This window comes from Lissotriton helveticus, chromosome 3_1 (assembly GCF_964261635.1).
Source record: "Lissotriton helveticus chromosome 3_1, aLisHel1.1, whole genome shotgun sequence".
NCBI classification, from domain to species: domain Eukaryota; kingdom Metazoa; phylum Chordata; class Amphibia; order Caudata; family Salamandridae; genus Lissotriton; species Lissotriton helveticus.
This window is the reverse complement of record NC_136061.1, coordinates 424061804-424083092: the sequence shown is the minus strand read 5'-3', so window position 1 is coordinate 424083092 and position 21289 is coordinate 424061804. Positions and strand designations below refer to the sequence as shown.

General features: G+C 45.2%; 1 protein-coding gene across 7 annotated transcripts in view; it reads left to right on the top strand.

Moving 5' to 3' along the window:
- Positions 1 to 21289, top strand: part of RAPH1 (Ras association (RalGDS/AF-6) and pleckstrin homology domains 1) — a 342732-nt gene that overhangs the window by 129778 nt on the left and 191665 nt on the right. The window contains exon 1 of one of the 7 annotated variants that reach the window (XM_078680287.1): positions 18928 to 19166. The exons of the other annotated variants lie outside the window; for them this stretch is intronic. The gene's annotated coding sequence lies outside the window, so the exon portion shown is untranslated. Of the gene's footprint in view, positions 1 to 18927; positions 19167 to 21289 lie in introns of those variants that run through there. 7 annotated transcript variants of the gene reach the window in all.

Below are 21289 nucleotides of genomic sequence, written 5' to 3'. Positions count from 1 at the left end.
CTCAACATCATACTGCGTTCGCTGCCTTCAGGTGCAAGCCACAGAATCCAGCTCGTGGCCGGAAGGTCTTGTTTATTCAAAGGCTTTACTGAATATCTTGGCTTTATTACCACTGTTCATTTTCACATTACTCTTACCCCAGAGTTTAGTAGGTCTCTGCAAAATATGTAATTATTACCAAAATGACTCCAATTACTGGAGTAATTGTGGTAATTTTGCGGTGCTCTTTTAGTGCAGAATTTTCCAAACATCATGTAATTATGTCAGTGTGCATAATTTTGGGTAATATTGGGCAATAGTGCCTACCCAAGAGCACAGGAACAGAGTGTGAGTGGCTGCTGCTGTTACTGTTCTGGTGATGCTTGGGTCAAAAAAATTTTTTGTTGGGCAAAATTTGGACGCTGTTTCGATGCGCAGGTGCGTTTTAAGCTAGAAAATACTACTTAATGCAAGGTTATGCTCCTCACGTAATTCCTCGTAATTTTACAGATGCTACAACAGATCATGTGAGTTAAGCCCACCCCTAGATTATAGTGCAGTTCTGTTGCATGTACAAGCACAGGCGCTTTTTTATCACCTTCTTGCCCAAATGATGAATTATTAGCCAAATCTTGCATGGAACTTCTTGTCCTGGTAGTCTTTCAGCCTCTTCGCTCTGAAGTCTGCCTTTTCATCCACTTCTTATCGACGAAGGTGTCTGTCGTACTGAGGATAAAGTCTCCTGGAAGGCTGCAATAGTGGAATATAAGAAGTGAATCGATTTGGCCAAATCTGAATACTTAGCTAATATTATCCTAAACTCTAAAAATAACTTCAGAGCAATCTTCAAAATAGTCAAGGACATGAATGTCCCAGAATGTACACAGTCTAAGCTTAGCAACTTTCTTCATGGAGAAAACAAGCAACATCACTGATGGACTGAATAGGAATAATTCTTCTAAGAAAGAAGACTGCACTGTTAAAATCAAGGAGACACGAGATTTAGGGAAGGATAAAAGGGCAGAGTCAGGTCGACTGACCTCTCTGAGTTATTTTGAGCCACTCTCTGAGAAGATTTTTAACAGAACTGCTCTGAGTGAATCTTCGGGGTCCCCTTTACACCCTCTCCCTCACAAAATTTGGAAGGAGCTGGGCCCTGAGCTTTTTTCTACTCTGCGCCAGATCTGTAATAGCTCTTTAACCTCTGGTTCAGCACCAGCATGCAGGAAACGGGCGGTGGTTACTCCACTTTTGAAAAAAACGACACTTGACCCAACCTGCGCTGGATACTATAGACCAATCTCTCTCTTACCGTACCCGATTAAATCATCGAATGACTCGTCAGCAATACATTGTCTCATTTCCTGGAATCTAACTCCAGGTTGGATGGCGTTCAGTTCGGCTTTCGACCTGACCATGGAACTGAGACTGCCCTAGTGACCGTGTTAGATGACCTTCGACTGCGGGCAGACAGGGGACAATCGGGCATTCTCATTTTGCTTGACCCGTCTGCTGCTTTTGATAAGGTCAACCACGGTATCCTGCTGACCAGGCTGGAAGAAGTTGGGGTGTCCGGAAGGCCCCAGAGTGGTTTCGCTCTTATCTTTTTGAAAGATGACAGGCGGTCTCCCTTTCGCCGTATAAGTCTAAGTTTTCCAACATCCACCATGGCGTTCCTCAGTGCTCGGCGATAAGTCCTATTCTTTTTAATATCTATATGCGACCCTTGATTGGAATTATGAAGGCACATGGAGTGAAAGTGGTCAATTATGCCGAGGACACCCTACTCTTCTTCTCCTTGGAGGGAAATGAGTCGATTTCTTTGGCAACTTTTCATGACTGCATGCAGGATACTGCCCACTGGTTTAAGAACTAGCTCACTTCAATTTAATTCAGATAAGACTGAATCTGGGAGTGATGCTTGATGCGAACTTAACCATGGAAATACATGTAAATAAGGTGGTGGGGAATTGTTGTTCCCTGATTAAAGCACTAAGGAATATCCTCCCGTTGCTGCCAAAGATGGCCATTGCGTTGGTTGTTGGTAGTATCATCCTCAGTAGACTTGACTACTGTAATGCTCTACTGTTAAAGGTCCCTAAATTCTTGATTGAGCGCCTCCAAAGAGTTCAAACCGTGGCAGCCAAATTGGCACTGATGAAACCACGATGCTAGTCCGGTTCACTGGCCCTTACAGAGCTTCATTGGTTGCCTATAATGCAGAGGGTCCAGTTTAAGTCTCTGCGTTTGGTCTTTAAGGCTCTTCATGGCCTGGGACCCATACCTCTTCAAGAGACTTTCACATGGTACACTCCAACAAGGATTCTCTGCTCTGCCACCGCCTGTTTGGTGAAAGTCCCGAAAATTCGAAGGGCTAAGTCAGGAGGCAGAGCGTTCAGCTCGGCCGCTGCCAAGCTGTGGAACAGCCTCCCTTTGGAATTTAGACAGCTACATGATCTTCTACCGTTCAGGAAGAAGATCAAAACATGGCTGTTTCCCAGAGCTTGACAGCTTTCGAGTTGCCCTGTTAGTTTACGCCTGTTTTCTCCCTCCACTGCCTGATGAGGATTCATATACTACAGTGCCAAGTTACCCGTTGGGTGATAGCTGCGCTCTACAAATAGCGTGTACAATACAATACTACAGACCCCCACCCCAACTTATCTCCAGAGCCTCCACACAGGTTGAAGCGCTAGGACCACCTTTGGAAAGCATCTGCTGCCTCCTGTTGGAAAACGACTTGCTGTCGTGTTTTTAATTAAAGCCTTGTGTTTGTAGCTATCTCGGAGCAGCCATGCCCTGGCGTGGTGGCTTTCCATATTGTACTGCGATTGGAAACTCTGTCCTCCACACAAACACGCGATGACCGGTAGAGCACTGCGTCCCTTCCTCTGGGCCATGGCATGGTCTGCTCCTTATATGTTCAGAAAAAGCATCCAAGACCGTGGCCCTGCGTGTTGCGAAGGGTGCCACTGGAGTTCACCGGCTTGCATTTGTCGCCTACTGATCTGTGGGTTAAGTATGTTCGTCCGGCCGGGACAGATGGAAAACATCACTGAAATTGCTCTGCTCTTTGATATCTCTGTGAAGTATTTGCATCTTTGCGCAACAGAGTAACAAAAACATTGCTTTCACAACCCCAGCTGCACAGCACAAACTTTCCACACATATTTTGGATTAATTCCTGCGATTTGTTGACCTACTTTATCATCAGTCATTATGGAATGGCATTTATGTGACATTTTTAGTTTTGAGAAAAGTTCAGATAAATGCGGATATTAGCAGCCGCGGGGTAACGGTGTACTGGAGTGTAGGACTGCAGTTTTGTTCTTAAAACCACAAGCTAATAATGTGTAATGAATCCGGTGTGTGCTGTGGAACAAGCACTGGGCAGATACATGACTATATGGGAAAGAAAATGCATCTTTAGAGAGCAAGGACAAATTATGTTATTCTGGTTTTTGATTCCTGGCTGCCTGTAGAACAGCGGGTGTATGGAGGACATTATGAGACAACAAGCATTGGCAAAGACTACAGGGCTGACTTTTCATTTTGAGTCCTGATTAAAACTTTACAGCAAAGCCTACTACAGGAAAAAATTAGTGTTTTCTGCATACTCTATGTATGTACCAGATAAATAATTTCATGTTTGATTAATCAGTTTAATTTTGAGATGCAAAATAGAACATCATGCATTACAATGCAAACAGTCCGCAGGCGGGTGCAGTGCTACACCAAACATCCAACAGCAAGAGGTGAGAGAAAAACATACTCCTCTGGGCAGAGCCAAAATCTACTCTCATGTATATTTTAAAGAATTATTAACAATAGATCCTGCAGACAGAGGCGCTGTCAAGCCAAACCTGAACAACCATAGGAAAAACTAGTAGTTCGGGCATAGGCGGTCGGCCTTTTGGCTTTATTAGTGCTTGATTTGTTATATCATGGTTGGCTAAAGGCAAAAATGTTTTTATTCTTAAACATCACACATTCCTGTAGTGTCCCTAGAACTGAAAGAATTAATTAATGTGTGGATGTGCCCAGTGTTAAATGGTTAATAAAAAACCTTCATAATACTACTGCATCCAAGGGACGGGCAATCAAAGAGGTTCTTTATTTCGTTTCTTAACCAGTTTTCATTGTTGAAAATGTTTTGCAGAATTAGGCTGCGCTGCAAGTGATGTCTGAAAATTATATTAGATTGCAATGGATCTCAGACGAGCCACTTTTGAGCAGATAGAGAATCCACTTGTTTCTCTGGGTCCCTGATGACTGGAATGGCGCGGTGGTGGCAGACAGGCGATGACGTACTAAAGAGACTATTCATGTCTGAGACTATTCATATCAGAATATAGTGGAAGTACGTAAAGCAACATTTGCAGGATTGTGTGTACATCAGGAGTAAAGATAACAAATATTTTTGGTTCACATTCATCCAGCAGCAGTCCCAGTTCACGCAAAATGAATCATCTTTGTTAGAGTGTAAAAGACATGGCGGGATGGGGATGTATGTGACGAAGCGAGAAAGGCAAACTCCATGTTTTTGTCCCATTTAATCTTAAAATTTAGGATTGTAAGAGAATACATGGCTGTTAGGGAATTTGTTATTCCAGTGATGATGCAAATATATTTTGGTGCAGTGGTGATTTAGCCCGACGAGAAAAAACAATTGGAGTGCATCTTTCAAGAAACGGACAACTTTGCAGGAAGTAGGCCTTGCTTTGCCATGCCAAACGTGAATGGCTCTGATACTTGCAGGTGTGCCAGGAAAGCAAGTGCCTGCTTTTGAGATACTACAAACATTATACAATGAGTATACGTTATTATTTTGTAGTGGGTTTCAGAGTATCTACACAGCAAATGTAACCTTTCGGAAACATTCTATTCTAGATCTTAGCGACCTATTAGCAGCTGTAAGAAGGGGCTCATTTGGATTCTAAGAAGAGGAATAATAGTGTCCCTTAACCATCATGAAATGTGCATTGGTTTAATTGCGCCACGGGCCCTTTAATGGTAAATCCCACCAAAGCTTACGGTACCAAGGATGCTATCAGAAGAAATCCGGTGACATAATGGAGAACCCCCTCTTAACATTCGCGGTTCGCACTACCGCCTCACATTTCACTCGTGTGATTGGCCAATTGGGCACTCGGGCTGGTATTGGCTGATTGACAGGGGCTCCTATAAGTAGCTGCCTATCCCTACACACTATCCCACTCAATGATGGAAGGTTTTGCATGCAGGGAGCTCTCCCTGACACCATGGAGTGGAAGTAAATATATATTTTTAAAAGGGCACCCAAAAAGGAACACAGGAAGTTGTTTTCCTTAAATTGCCTCCCTCACTGCCCCCCTTTGACCTCTAGGTGTCCTTTTTGAGGGGGTGCGTGGAGCAGTCCGGGCCATGCGTCGCCTTTCTTCCCACGTTCACTTTTCAGCTGGAGTGAAATGGATACGGTCGCGGAGAGGGTTCTTCTAGAGATGGCAGATGTCATGTGTTGACTGTAACGGACACCTCCCTTGTGAGAAGGACGAGAGAGGAAAACACAGAGAGACCAAACAAACTCTGAGGCGAAAGGGTTTTAAAAGCTCACGCTGGCCAACTGCTCGCAGCTGATCGCTGACGCCGCGGCGCGCACGCCTCACTCCACCGCGGCGCGCGCGCCTCACTCCACCGCAGGGCGCGCGCGCGCCTCACTCCACCGCAGGGCGCGCGCGCGCCTCACTCCCAAGCTTTACACAGCAGAATACTTAAAAGAGAGAATGGATCCCAAATCCACCTGCCAGCAGACCTAAAAAAAAGAGATTTTACCTTAGAAGCGTGGCAAGGGCAAAGGAGTATACGTTATTCACACCTTATGACCTAAGAAATTCACCGTTTTACAAAAGCAATATTTATTTGAATCATTCAGATGGTAATTATCCTTCCATGTTTGATATAGCCACATTTAAAACGGCACTAGCAGTGAATTTGGGAGATCATTCTGAATTTATTCTTGGGATCTGAAGATAAAGTGCAGACAACGTCTGGGATGATTTGCGTGCGTGCAATTTGACTGAGAGTTATAGATTTTCAAAAATAATATATCTTTGCTGCTGTCATGTTACAGCGTAATTTTTTAAAGCATTTTCTGTGACCACCAGGTTGTAGGGTGGTGCATTACTCTCTATTACCCCGCTAAGGGTGTGTGAGGTTGTTTTGGATAGCACACAAACTGTGCAGTAGTGATTAAGTGTAAGTGGAGAGCTGAGTCCTTGGTGTTGTGGGACAGGTGAATTCAGTATAGCAGTAAAATGGAGCGGGCGTGCACCATGAGTCTTGTTTATATAAAATGCCTGCACAGTCAGAGCTGGAACAGTGCTGCATGTGGACTGTGACGAGGAGGAACAGTCCTCCGTACAAGGGGCGGTCTCTATTTCACAATGCCATGCTTTACCCGTGTGTGGGTGTATGTAAGATGGAAAGGAACAAGTAATAGCCAATCAGGAGGCATTGTATCCTAAATTCCTTGTCTTGAAGTAAATCGTTCTAGACCACTTTGTTGTACCCACGCGTTTCGACCTTGCAGCTGTGGGACCAGCACCTTGTTTTGTCTCAAGGTCTTCCTCAGGGCTGATATTGTTTGTAGTAGGACGGGTTTTGGTGTCTACAAAAAATAGCAAAGCTAATTTTATTCTGTCTTCTCTCTATATGTTCTTAGAAAAAGTGTACTCTATTATTCTTTATCGTGACCTTTACATACCGTCATATTCGTTGAAGAGCTTATTTGCTTATTCTTTGTTACCTGTTTGAAAGAACGTCATTATTATGTTTCTTATCTTTTAATCTTTTCTGAGACTCATTGATTATTAACCCAGCATCAGGTGTACCTACCCTCTCTTGTATGGTGGTTATCTTATTCTGGGGTCTGGAATGCCTCTTGAAATAGCACTGTGAAGGAAAGGACCCATTATTATTTTTAATTCTCAAAAAAAATGATTAAAGAAAGTATAAATGACCACTGCAATGATTAGATTTGGCATTAGAATGGCGGTACAAAATGCAGGGGTCAATGCTAATGTGTGCATGGTGTAAGGAACGGTGTCATTCTCATGTTAGCTTTACAAATGCTTATGCACTTACGATCTCTCCCATGTTTAATGTGCCTTATATTACCAAACTCCAATTGTCGGATAGATTTTCAGAGAGATTACTTGTTGCATGTGCGTCAGTTGCACACACGGGGTGCTGCATACATCTTTAAAGCTGTCTGCTAGCGCGTCCTATGTGTGTACAGCACAGTGATAAATTTGCGTGGTCCCAATCTACCTTATTTCTTGTCCATTCAAGTCCGGACCGGGGGTTCTGGCCGCTCTATTCCTACTGGCTGCTTTCTTCCGTTTTCAACTTTCTCTTGTTCGAGTATTGGTGGCGTCTGACGTTGCTTCCCCGGGTGTTTTTATGGCCTATCGCGTGCCTTAAAGATATGCGCATGCGCGCTTGTGGTTTATTTTTTGTAGTTTAATGGCTCCCTTCCGTGTTGTTTCTAGTACTGGAAGCTCGGGAGGCGGGGAGCCTATCATGTGCCTTGTATACTCGTGCGCGCTTCTCGTTACCTTTTTGTAGTTCAATCCCACTCTTCCGTGTTGTTCCTTGCTTTGGGATAAGGGGAGGTGGGTCCTTGTGTGTGTTAGTTAATTGAAGCCGTGTTTGGTATCAGCGCTTCTGGTTCTTGTAGTTTGATTTACCTCTCGGATCCCAAATCGATTTGAGCTGTAGCTTTCCAGGTCATTGGTAAAGTAAGTTGTTGTACCTAGGACGTTACGTTTTTTTGGGTTACATGGCGGTGCCATGTGGGACTGTTCTTGTTAGGAGCTTGGGTTGGCACTGGAGTAGAGAACTGCATATGGGGTTTCTAAGCACTTTATGGTCCCGTTCTTGATTGTATCGGGTCTGTATCTTTTACAGGGTCTTATTCCTTTGGTCCTAATCAGTGTTATATAAGCTGATGCATGGGTCATTGTCTGTACATGTGAGTAACCATTACGTTATTCTGTCCCAAGGCGAAGGGAAGTTATGCATTATCAGGGTGGAGTTGGAGGCTCACTGATGCTTTTAGCCACAATTTGTAATTTCTGACATCTCATTAAGTCCATTGTCAATGGTTCCAAGGAACAGGATAAGTTTGGCTTCAGATTTGGATAGCATATTCTCCACATTATTCCCCATAATGTGTCTTAAAACTGTCCATTTGATCTCATTAGGGCTATGGCCCATAGATGTACAGTGGGCCACCATTGGTGCATTTGGTGTCTTACATTTTATTCGTGATCTGTGTTGCGTGATTCTCTTTTTGATGGGTTGGCTAGTTTTTCCGATGTATGCTTTTGCGCATGGACACGTAACACAATACACTACATTGGTGGTGTTACAGTTGGTAAATTCCTCGTGTTTAATGTACTTGTTGTATGTAAAACATGTTCCTTCTATCGTACTTCCACAAGAGATACAATTGCCACATTTTTTATGCCCTTTTATTGGGGGTAGTGAAAGCATGGACCGTAGGGACGTTTCTTGTGTCCGGATGTTTGAGTTTGCATGGACCAGTTTGTCTTTAATACTGGAGTTCCTTTTCAGTGCAAAAATGGAAACTTGTATGAAGGGTTTGAGGCTTTTGACTGTGTTCCAGTTTTTTCTGATTATTTTCTGCACATTGTTGGTGTCCCCTGAAAACGTTGTAACACAGACCAGAGTTTGTGTATCTTTCTTGTTTTTGGGTACTAGAAGCGCTTCCCTGGGGGTATACCACGCCCTTTTCATAGTTTTCTTTAGTAATCTCTTGGGGTAGTTCCTCTCTGTTAATTTGTTGACCAGGGCCTTGGCGTTGTCGAGATAATCTTCTCTTTTTTTGCAATTTCGTCGGAGTCTAAGAAATTGATTTCTCTTAAATTGCGCTGATGGAAACTGTCATAGTGAAGGAATGTATTTCTGTCAGTTTCTTTCACATAGAGGGCTGTATATATGTGGCCTTCTTTGTGTTTTATCAGGAGGTCCAGAAAATTATCTCAACCCTGCTCATGTTTAGGGTGAATTGAATGTCCGGGTTCCGATCGTTTAGCCACCCTACAAAGTATTGCAGTTGTTCTTCACTGCCCCGCCACAGCATAAAGACATCATCTATGTAACCATGCCACATTTTTATGTGCCCATCGTACGGGTTGTTGTTGTATACCCATCGTTCTTCGTATAGGGCCATAAACATTATGGCCATCTCTGGAGCAAAAGGGCACCCCATCGCGGTGGCCTTGACCTGTAGGAACTGGATGGTATTGAATGTGAGAAAGTTGTTTTTGAGACATATTTCTGCCAGTTGGAGCAGATATTCTGTTGGAACATTCTGCGGTCGTTCCCTTTTTTCCAAAAAGATCTGGAGTGCTTCAATACCCGCTTCTTGTGGAATATTTGAATACAGGCTTACAATATCCAGTGTGACCAAGATTTCATATTCTGGTTCAAACGGTTGTTCTTCTAAAAGGGTAATCGCCTGCATAGTATCCTTAATATAGCTGCTCGTATTACTCACTAGTAGTTTAAAAAAAAGCAGTGCATGAGTTGGGAAGGGTCGCGCGTTATGGTTAACAACTCTACCTGGTGGCTTTCACTATTTCTAAACACGTTTTTATCTTATTTGAACACCTCATTTTAATCTCACTTTAAAATTCGTTTTTTTGTTGGCAAATATGTCACATAAAGTAACACAACACTTGAATATTTGACTTGCTGGAACGATTGTAATGTATCGTCTTTAAATTTCACGTTGAGAAAGTCCAAGACTAGGCCTAAAATACTGTAGCATAGAGGAAAGCGTTGGATGGACGCATCCCACACTGTAGCAAGTCAGACGCTGCATCTGACACCTCCCGAGCAGCAGTCTAAACTCGGTGCATGTTGCAAGGGGCTGGTGCCAGCAGTTGATGCAGGAGCACAGTTGCATTCTGTTACGGCGGGCATTGCGCTGTTTGCAGTATATCTTTGCTGTTGCCTCCTTTCCCGTGCATATGATGAAATATTTAAAATATACTATTAAGTACTAGGAGTCAGAATGATTGAACCCCTTTCTGCGAGCTCCTGTGAAAACCATGCCCTGGTCCACCTTTGCATCACCCGCCTGCAGCCAATGCTCACACGCACTTGTGTCAATGCTGAAGCGTGGTGGCACCAGCCCTGTAATTGCCAGGTAGCGGCAGCCACTTAGTTCCCCCACTTAGGATGCAGCAGCATGGTTAATGGACGAGTACTGGCACCAATCAGAAGAGTGCAAGGACTGAGTCTGGAGCACCTGCATTTATTTATATTTTATCCAGGCACTGGGCGGCACAGATCCTAGCCTACAACTGCTGCCCTATTTTGGGCCTTTCACTTGACCGTGGTACTCTCTAGAGCATCAATATTAGGACATGTAAGTAGGATGTTATTGCTGGAAATGTACTTCCCGGGCCATTAGGCACCCATTTTGCTGACAGAGATCAATCACTGCCTCGTGGCTGTCATTAGGACCTTTCCGCAGCGGCGAGGGTAGGTAATGTGATGTCGTTTTAGAGAAGGTCGCTGCGCTCGATAGTAGACCTCGTCCACACAGACTTTGCCAAAGAGATCTTTTTACGTCCTCCTTTTAAATGAAACCCCTCGAGCTTTTATATAATTGGCACACTTCATTCCCTCCCCCATCAATATTTTATCAGAACTGTGCATATGCACTTTCACCCTCATTATTAATAGAGTGCTCTTTCTGCAATTGGAGGTTGCTCGCAGCCCTTCCACTCTAAACCTCCATACCTTTTCTTTAACAACGACAAGTCTTAATAGTGAAAAGCATTCTTTCACCTTGAAGATGTTGTTCGGGCACTCTTGACTCCGAGCATAATTGTGAGTGTGAATTGAGACCAGGCCTCAGGCAATGTGTATATCTGAAAAGGCAGGGACCTAATGTTACAACTGGAGGGTGCTGCAAGCTGTGGTCTTGGGCTGTGGCAGCGTATCTGGACGCCTGATTGGAGGAGGGCCTATGGAGGTGTGGTTGTGTTTGCAAGCAAGGTTCGTATTTTTTTCAGAATAACTCCTGCAGGAGTAATGGCGTATGGTTGATCATAGAAGCTAGGTTCTGGCTGTGCAGCCCTCAATGGAAGGGAGAGTTTGACATGGAAATTGTTCTGCTTAAGGGTCCCTTCTTGGAATAGATCCTTGGAGGAATAACTAAAAGGGTGTTCCGGGAGCCAAGGGTTTATTGTGCCAGCACAAAACTGATTCTTGGTCGATTCTATGAGACCATCCTGGTCCTGTTCCATCTCTGCCACACAGGACAGAACTGGAGGTAAGGAGGAGGCTCTGAAACACCCATCTATCAGTCCCCTAAGAGGCAGTAATTGGATTGATGCTTAACAGATCTGTTCTCGCATCTCAGGAAAACCTGTAGCTGCCTAGCTGCAGGGATGAGGAGGCCTTTGTCCTAAGTAGGCTTTTAGGATGTATTGGGGTTATGAAGCACTTTCGGGACGGCTACAAGATCCTGCTGATTGTGGGAGAGGTTATGGGTATTTCCCGAGTGCAAGACACCCGTGGTGCATAACCGATCCCTTCAAGGTCATTTAGATGTTTTCCTGTAGGCAGTGAGATGGGGTGACACACTTTGTTTGTGATTTATCTTTTCGATGCTTCTTCTACAGCATGTAGAGTATACTTCAGTAGGACTTGGTCCCACTAGCAAGGATTACTGTTGAAATGGTGTGCAATGACTGTGTTGAAGTTAATACCTTCACCTATCTTGTGTTTTCACACCATCAGCAATTAGACAGCTGATAAGTTTCTTAAGCTTGGTGGGTACTAAACAGAATATGCATACTCCAAATCCAAACAGTTGTATCATCACTCTCGATTGTCAGATACCGATATGTTTTCTTCACAGAGATGACCAGCTTTTCTGAATGCCGAAAGTAAGTATTGTGGTTTTTTTAACGGTAGTCTTTTTGGACCTACTTAAACAGAATACACAAGTATTTAACACTTTTCCTTCCCGGATCCACAAACTTTATAGTTTTCTTCCTTTGATCACAGGATAAAGGATCACAAACAAGTTTCAATAATTCTAACAATTTCTTATTTCATTGGCTCCTTTTAAAATATTGTCCCTGTGTGCACATATATTGATTAAGAAGAGGCAATGGCAGTAAATGTTAGCCAACCGAGAGGAATTTCATTAGCTCCAGAAGGTTCAAAATTCTCAGCCCTCTGCACAATGGAGATTTGAGCTTTGCACCACAATATCTACCATAATAACATATAATCAGAGTTGATAAAACCAGAAGGATTCTTCGATCGGTGCTTGGACCTTATCTGGCGATACTGCATTTGGTTAATTATCAAAAGGGGGTTATAGGTTTTACTGAGAGATCTTCAGCTTCGAATACCTTGGAACATATTATTGTTCAATCAAGAGCTTAAAGAGATCACACCTTGTTTGGATTGATGCTTACGAAAATGTTTGATCGTCCTTCACTTTCACACGCGATGGGCTTGGAGATGGTTTATATTTATTTACACAAGTTAATAGAACATCATTTTTGTCACTTTTTTCAACAAGATTTTTAGCTTCATATCTCCTAGCGTACATCAGAGAATGTATGGCAATTTAGCTGCTTTCATCATCGGCATGGCAGCTCTCCCAGTAAAGTTAAGCATAGTCCAGTACTTTAAGGCCCTTGAATCTGCTTCAATTTGCTAAGTGCCCGAACTTTACTGTAAGGTCAACGCAACATGTGGCATAGCCAGATGTGCTCCTCCAGCCCTAATTTTCTTGTTTTCTTTTAAGGAGCACTTGCACAAGTTTCATCTTTTCCATTTGATGCAAATATCAGTAACTTCTTTTTGAGATTTTTTTTTTTTGTTTCATGAAAATGTCAATCTGTGTGCTCATCGGTGAGATCAGACTGTGTTTTTTAATATTTTTTGATATTTCGAGATGCTATCTGAACTGTGAATGTATTTTGCACTGTCAGCATAAACGAATCAAAACCTCTAAAGTAAGAATGCAGTTTCAACTTTTTAACTTATTTGCCCATTGTACAGTGCTGCTTAGCGTTTCATGATCAGGTGACTTTAAGAACATTCATGAGCCGTAAACCAAATAAAATGTACAGCCCTTCGCATCATCGCCTGCTCTTTTTTATGGTTAAATACTAAAGGTGTAAATGGCAGCAGTTTTGAAGTTGGTAATAGTTACCCCTCGACAACAGAGTTAGTCTCAGTGGAAGTTTTGGTGAACTGCACCAACGCCTGGGCGCTGCTCACACTGTTCTACACACAGGAGGCTGCAACTCACTGGAATCTACTGGCTGATGTTTTAGTATTTCTACCTTTCTGGCTGTGTCGAGCCGGCTACCTCCCCTGCGTCACTCAAGGGGTAACGTCCAGACTTTCCGAGGCAGATTCATTGCTTGCTACTGTTCACGGATCTTCAAAATTAGAGCTGTCTCGCCTGGAGCTTTAAAAGTATGGAAACGCTGATCTTGTGGAAAACATCAGAAGCAGGTATTTAAAAAGGCAGACTCCTCGTGCAGCAGAAAATATGACTTATTTGCTGACTTATTCGAGAGCTGTGATGGCCTCTGCCTCTAGAAGACGTTCTGGAATGCTGCTCCAGCCCTGTGGTTTCACTGAGAAGCGACCTATTTACCTTGCCTTGGCTGATGAAAAACAAACCTTTTCAGACTCTGTTGCTGGAACATGTTGAACACGTTGCCCCTGGTTTATGATAGCAGTCCTCACCTGGAGTTTGTTATTGGCTCAACTTAACTTCTGGATGAATTAGAAGGCAAGGCTGCTCGCGTGGAAAGAGAGCTCATGTGGGAATTCTGCCCTGCTGCATTTTTTGGGATGAATTGTATCCGTGTGCGTACTTTAAATGCACGTGGGCGTTCGTCATAATGATGGATTGGGTTGCACATGCGTATTTAATGGGATTTTACCTGAAGAGCGATCACATCTTGTCTGGCGGGTTATGTGAACTCAAACTCCATAGTACCTTTGCTTTCTGCATGTTTGGTTGCATTGTGTAAGCAAGCTGTGAAGAGACCTCCATCTATTAAAGACGTTATTTAAACATTATCCTGACAACTTTTGGAATGCTGAGCCCTTGCGCCAAGTGAGATTGCTGATTTTGTTGTGGTGGCCAAACTCCAGAGCAGGTTCAACACGTGTTTTGATATGCTTTGCTGCCCTTTGCGTTGGAGATGTACTCTCAGGGGCTTTTAGGAGAAGGCGTTGCGTACATCCTTTCGTTTGGTCTCCGATAAATTACCCAAGGCCATTGTTTTTATGCTCGGAATAAACGCTGGTGCAATGTTCTCACCCAGATGCAAATTAGTAGGCATAATTTGTTAAATATTTCAATGCAATCTTTTTTTGGAGCCTGGAACTTTTTCATTGGTCAACCCCCCCTCAGTGCTTGAAGGTGTTGCATTGTCCTCTACCAGACCCAGAGCAGCCCCTAGCTTGAGCAGTACAATTCTTCCATTGGATATCTGCACGGTTGCCATGTGGAGTTCTGCGAACACCCTGTTTGAATGTTGGGTTGTTGATTGGGATATCAGGGCGGCTGAAATTCTAGACAGGCATTCATTCAGTACTTTTTTCAGTTTAATCCATTTCCTTGTCGATTTTTCCATGTGCCCAGAATGGCATCGTAAACAGTTCGATTTGTCCTCGATCTGGCATTTCATCCAGTGGTCTCAGGACTCCTAATGTTGAAAGGCCACGCCTAGTGCTGAAATACCGCACCTGATCTGTTATGATTTGAATATTTGTATAGCGTGCGAATGCCCAAGGGTGTCTAGGCACTCGATGCCCTATTTACTGGGCATTCTTGCACAGTCCACCTTTAAATAGTTGCATGTGGCCTCTCCTGTGCTAGTTCTTACACAGCACCTTCTCAGTTACTGAAAATTGGTACTCCTGGTCAACATTTACAGAGCATCTTAGAATTACATGAGCATGGAGGTCCAACTACCTGTGAGTAGTGTAGGTTGCTGGATGCCAGTGCTAGCGTGTGTGAAAGGGAGTCAGTTATGAGGAGTTCAGGCCATAATGCTCTCAGTTTTATATGTTCTACTAGTCTCAAAGCCTTTCCCACAGTTCTCCCAACCGCCTAGGGGGGAATCAACCCACAGTCTTTGCTACTGAAATGAAATCACTATCATACATTTCTGTCCGGTTTTCCCAGTCCCACCATCACTTAATGACTACTACTGGGTTAATGCTTTCAGGGGATGCAGATCTGGGGCTAAAAAGTTGTATAAGCTATGCTTACTTAAATCAGAATGATGGATCTTTGAAAAACTTGGACATACCTGAAATTCACTGTGGCACTTAAGGGCAGAATGTGCGTTAAACAAGGACTACATGAGGTTGGAAGTTGCTCCCACAATCCTCTGCAGTAATTTTGATAGAGGGCTGTGAGCAGAGATGTTACTGCCTGCCTTTCCAGGGTAAAAAAGCTAACATGGACCAAGAAAACACAACAGGGCTCAGGATTGCTTCGGCTTGCAACGAGGCCTTCACCTGGTGAAACTCTTCCCCCTCCCCACCCCACTCTAGCTAATCTTCACTTGAATTAAGTTATAAAAAACAATGAGCGAATATATGCTGATAAATATGATATATATATTTCTTTTTGCTTGGTTGCTGGATTTGAGACGTTGGCTCATTTTTGGACTTGCAGAAACGAGAACAAGAAGCTACTTGTTTTCTTGTATAAGTCGGCCTCTTGCACAGCTAATGTTAGGATGGCTTGGGTGGGGCCTTGGAAGTAGCTGACGAACGGCCCAGAAGATCGGTGCCAACTTTACAAGCATCAGACGGCTTCACTGCTTCGAAAATATTCCTTGTTTATCTGACATTCTCAAGAAAGCAGGGGCATGTAGGGCGTTGCACTCGACTGTGGTGACCAGTGGTGTTTCTGCCAGAGTGTTCAAGTCTGGTCTCCTTTCAGCGGTTTGTTGTTGATAAAACCTTCCAGTGCCCTGCATGTGTTAGGAAGAATAATCCAACCTCTGTTCTCTAGAGGCTGCCGGATCTCCTTGTTGCTGAACGTGGGTTTCCATTCTGCATTAGTTGGAAAGGAGCCTCCTTAGGATAAGAAGAGCACACTACTAGAATTGATGCAGAGCAAACATTGAGTCGCGTCTGGACAGTTAACAGTTATAATTTCCACTTGTTTGACTCAGTTAACCCAATTTCCCCAGCCAGACTTAACAGCAAATAAAATATTTATCCTACTATGACGACATGAGCCAAGACCCGAGTTTTTCTCTGCTTTTTCCTAATTTAAAGCAGATTCGTTGCAAATTGGATCGAGGTGGCAACGTTTTTCAAACTGTTTTACTGTATTGAGAAGGTGGGTTTAAATAGTTGCAGCAGCTTTTGGAAAGTAGCTCTGCCATGTTCCCAGGTCGAAGCTTGTCTTTTTAAGTTCTCTTGTGAGAGACATTGTTTTCTAACAGTGAGCTTGGACGCCACCCTTTGCTTAGCACGGTTTGTCTTCTTTGACACTCTCATTTGCTTGCTTTTTATTAGTAATCCTCCATAGGCTTCCTTCTTCATGCGTAAAAAAAAAGTAAAGTAAAGTCCACATTTGTAAAGCGCACAATCACCCGTAAGGGTCTCTAGGCGCTGGGGGCCGTCGGGAAGATTAAGCGAGCTATTGCCCAGAGTCACATGGTGCTGGGCTAATCTGCCGCCGGAGCCGGGGATCGAACCGTGATCCCCAGATTCCAGCGTCAGTCGCCCTGGCCGCGGCGCCACACCTCTCCCATATCTGAAATGTGGGCGCCTTTCTTGTGCTGCTCATTTGTAGGCACTACTTTATTCTTTGTGCTTGAGAACTCTACAAGACTGCTTATTTTTCAGCTGCCTCCCTCATGTACTTCGCCTCTTTTCTTGTTACTTCCCCACTCTCGTCCGTGTTGCTTGCCACCACCCACCCGCCCTCCTTCTGGTGTGCTAACGCATGCCACCACCCACCCGACCTCCTTCTGGTGTGCTTGATGCTTGCCCCACCCACCCACCCACCCACCCACCCACCCTCCCTCCCTTTGGTGTGCTTGATGCTTGCCCACCCACCCACCCTCCTTCCGGTGTGCTTGATGCTTGCCCACCCACCCACCCACCCACCCTCCTTCCGGTGTGCTTGATGCTTGCTCCACCCGCCCACCCTCCTTCCGGTGTGCTTGATGCTTGCCCCACCCATTCACCCCCCTCCTGGTGTGCTTGCCATCTTTCCGGTGTGCTTGATGCTCTCCCCATAAACCCACCCTCCCCTTTTTCCAGTGTGCTTGATGCTCGCCCCACCCTTCTCCCTCCTTGCGTTGTCCTTGTTGCTTGCCTCACCCACCCTGCCTCCTTCTGTTGTCCTTTTTGTTGCTTGCCCCAGCCACCGTCCCTTCTTTCGATGTGCTTGGTCCACCCACCCACCCACCCACCCTCCCTCCTTCTGTTGTGCTTGTTGCTTGGCCCACCCATCCTCCCTCTTTCCGTTGTGCTTGTTGCTTCCCCCCAACCCACCCACCCTCCTTTCACTGTGGATGGATGGATGGGTTTTTATATAGCGCAATATCACCGCCAGGTCTCAAAGCGCTTTGCATTGGGAACCCGTCCTGGTTTTTCCCTGTGAGATAGCCCCTACTGGGTATCCCCAAGGTGAAAGCCAGGCATCCCGCCGCGGGGGGCCGTAGTGGAGATTAAGCAAGCTATTGCCCAGAGTTGCAGAGTGTGAACCTGTGATTTGAGTAGGCACCGAAGCGAGAATTACCGAGTCCGTGGACATTTTGGGCTCAAGACCCTGCCGCGTCGGGAATTGAACCCTGGTCCCGGGTCTGATCTCAGCGTCCGGGTCTGCCTCCTCTAACCAGTGAGCCACACTTCTCCACTGTCCGTATTACTTGCTCCCCAGGCCCATTCTCCCTCCCTCCATACCGTGTGTGCGTTGCTTGCCCCACCCACCCTCCCTCCTTCTGTAGTCTGGGTTGCATGCCCCCACCCACCCACCCACCCTCCCTCCTTCTGTAGTCTGGGTTGCTTGCCAACCCTCACTCCTTCCGTCGTCTGGGTTGCTTGCCCCCACCCATCCAGCCTCCCTCCCTTCGTTGTCCAAGTTGGTCCCTCCCCCTGATTAAAAGACACGGTTTCATTGATACGTGGTCTACAAGTGACACATTTTTTCTAGGCAAGAGATGACTAGTGTTTTTTTGGCTTTTTTTCTCGTACATTACTAAAGCCGAAAGTTTTTTTTACATGACTTCCTTTATTTTCACTCATTTCCATTTCACACCATCCAGGCTCCACCTCACCACTCTCTCTACCAGGGCCTTCCTCCGGCAGTTCACCCTCCCCAGAAAAGCTTGTCCTTCTGTTTCCCAGGCTTTGGGGTGCACTGTGCACTGTCTCCAGTCGTGCTTTACTTTTGATGTTTGCCATGTGGTCACCAGATTGTTTTCCTCGACATCTTCTGACCCTGGTGTCCCTGCTTCTTTGCTTGTGGTTGGTACCTGTACCCCCTATCGATCAGTAAGTACTTGCTCTCGGTGTTCCTGTCGCTGTATAAATACTTATGTTATCAGCTGCTGACGCAGCAGGGATCCTCAAACTAAACATCTTGCTCCCATGTATTCCTGTAAGGGCTGGCAGCAACCAAAGTGCCCTAAAGTCGTTTTCACACTTTCTTGTTTGGGTTTGGGTTTGGCTGCTGGGGCAAAGTCCCTGTTTATCCGCGCAGCGGCCCTGGCTTATTTATCTGCAGAGATTGGAAGCCAGACCGTAGTCACACCCAGGTGATATCAACAAGGAAATGAGAGCCCTGCACGAGTTGATACACATTGTCCTCGTGCCTCCCAGCCCCCTTCTCACGCGCGCTCCTAGATTGTGAAAGGCGACAGTCGTGCACAGTCTGCAATATTTAAAGAGAAAACACTACGGACGGAGAGTGCCTCAACCACAGGAGTTGTCGCCTGCAAGACATTGGGCGGCGGATCTTCACCCCTGCACAGGATCAAACACGTGAATGTGCACCCACATCATCATTTGGAGAACTGGGTGCCTCTCGGCATGGGCCTTTCAAACTAAATGCGTGCTCAGCAGCTACCGGCCTGTGACGCTGCCCTGTAAGTTGTACAGTGAGGAGTTGTCTGTTGTGGTTTTGTGCTCACAGAGTATGCGAATATGATTCATCAGAGCGCTCAGCCAATTTTGCAGTCTGATGTTTCACTTCCCCTTCGTATTGTATTTTTAACACTGCTTTTTATAAACTTTGCGTTCTTGTTATATACACACCCGCGTTTTATGTTTTAAACCATACAAGCTACATATTATCGGTCTATAAAAAAACTGCAGGAATCTGATGCTGTCTTACATATGACTTGTGCTTGCTTTGCTGTGCAAAGAAAGCTTGTTTTAACCGGTTTTTCATTTCTCAAGGGGTGCAAAAATTAACAAAATACAAAGTTGTTTTACAGTACCACTACCGTACTACCGTATAGGTCTTATGTCACCCAACCTCCCCCCCCCCCTTTGTGAGAACCATGCACAAAACAAGGCCTTCATTCGTGCCTCTGCCAGTAACACCAGTAACACATCTACAGGTAGGCATTAATCTTCATGTGTGTGGTAAGTGTGATCATTAAGTGGCGCTATTGACTTCAGCCATGTTCTGTGCCCAGACCCGTGCCTTCAGTCCATACTTACTTTGGCCTCTCGGTACTGCATGTAATGCTTATCCACGTCCATAGTATCCTGCATGGGCTGATGGATTTTTTATTTGCTTGAGTTTTATATAGCGCTGGCTAGACCCCTAGGTATCAGAGCGCTTTACATGAGGAGAGTTACATTGGTTACAAGTTACACATTGTTACAGAAGGTACATCAATTGTAAGTTACATCCGTTGGTTCAAGGCGTGTATAGGGTAAGGGGGTAAGGTAAAAGGGTGATGGGGAGGGAGATTAAGCAGGGAATTGGCACAGGGAAAACAAAGCAGGCAGAGGGAGAGAGATTCAGGGGAGAGAGGAAAGGAATGGGGAGGCAAGCAAAGAATGAAGGAGGGAAGAGGTGAGGGGTAGGAGACACAGCGAGGAGACGAGGAAGTAACTGTCTGATGTCCGGCTGGGTGGGAGATGGCTCCCCGCGGTAAAGGGATCATTCCCAGTCTTCCATTTTGTGTGATTCCCTTGTAGCGGTGGACTCTCCGAGGGGTCGCTGAGACTCCAGGGCATAGATGCTGGATCCCTCCCCAACAAGGGGAAAGGAGTGCTTTGGTCATGGGCACACTTAGAAGAATGAAGGAGGGAGGAGGAGGGTGTAGAAAACCCAGCGAGAACACAGTGTCCAACGTCCGGCAGGGTAGGAGACGGTTCTCAGTGGTAAGGGGGATCACTCCCAGTCCTTCACTATGTGAGACTCCCTTGTCACTGTGTACTCTCTCAGAAGGGTCTCAGACTCCAGGACAAAAATGCTGCATCCATCCCTAACAAGGTGAGTAAGAGTGCTTTGGACAAGGGCATACTAGAGGGGGCCATTGCAGGGAGTCAGGTTGGTAGGGTTACATAGGTTACAAGTTACACATTGTTACGGAAGGTACGTCAATTACGCGTTACATCCATTGGTTCAAGGCGTGTAGAAGGGTAAGTGGATAATGTGAAAAAGGCGACGGGGAGGCAGATTGAGCGGACCATAGGCACAGGGATAAACAAAGCTGGCATGGGGAAAGAGATTCAGGGAACAGAGGAAAGGAATAGGGGAGGCAAGCAAAGACTAAAGGAGGGAAGAGGTGGGGGAGGGGGTAGGAGACACAGCGAGGAGACGAGGAAATCCAGGCTAGACCCGGAGGTATCAGAGCGCTTCACATGAGAATTAAGATGTGTTACAGCGTTACATAAATTAGTTATATTACAGTAGATCCATTTCTAGTGCGTTCAATAAACATAGACAAACAAGATGAGGAAGAAAACAATGTCTGATGTCCAGCGGGCCCCTCTGGATGACTAGCTTCCACTGTGCCCTTCTCTTAGTACCTGTACCACAGTACAAACAGGGTGCTGGGCTCAGGTGTAGCCTTTGCTATGTGCCCAGTGCCCATGCCTTCAGTACCATAAGACACGATGTTCAACAAGTAGTTCATGTCTTCTAATTTACAAAAACAATCACAATGGGAATTGCAACGTTCGACCCTCAGTAATATTGCACCCATGCGCCCCAACCCAAGGAGCATTTTTCACAAAGCATTCCAAAAGA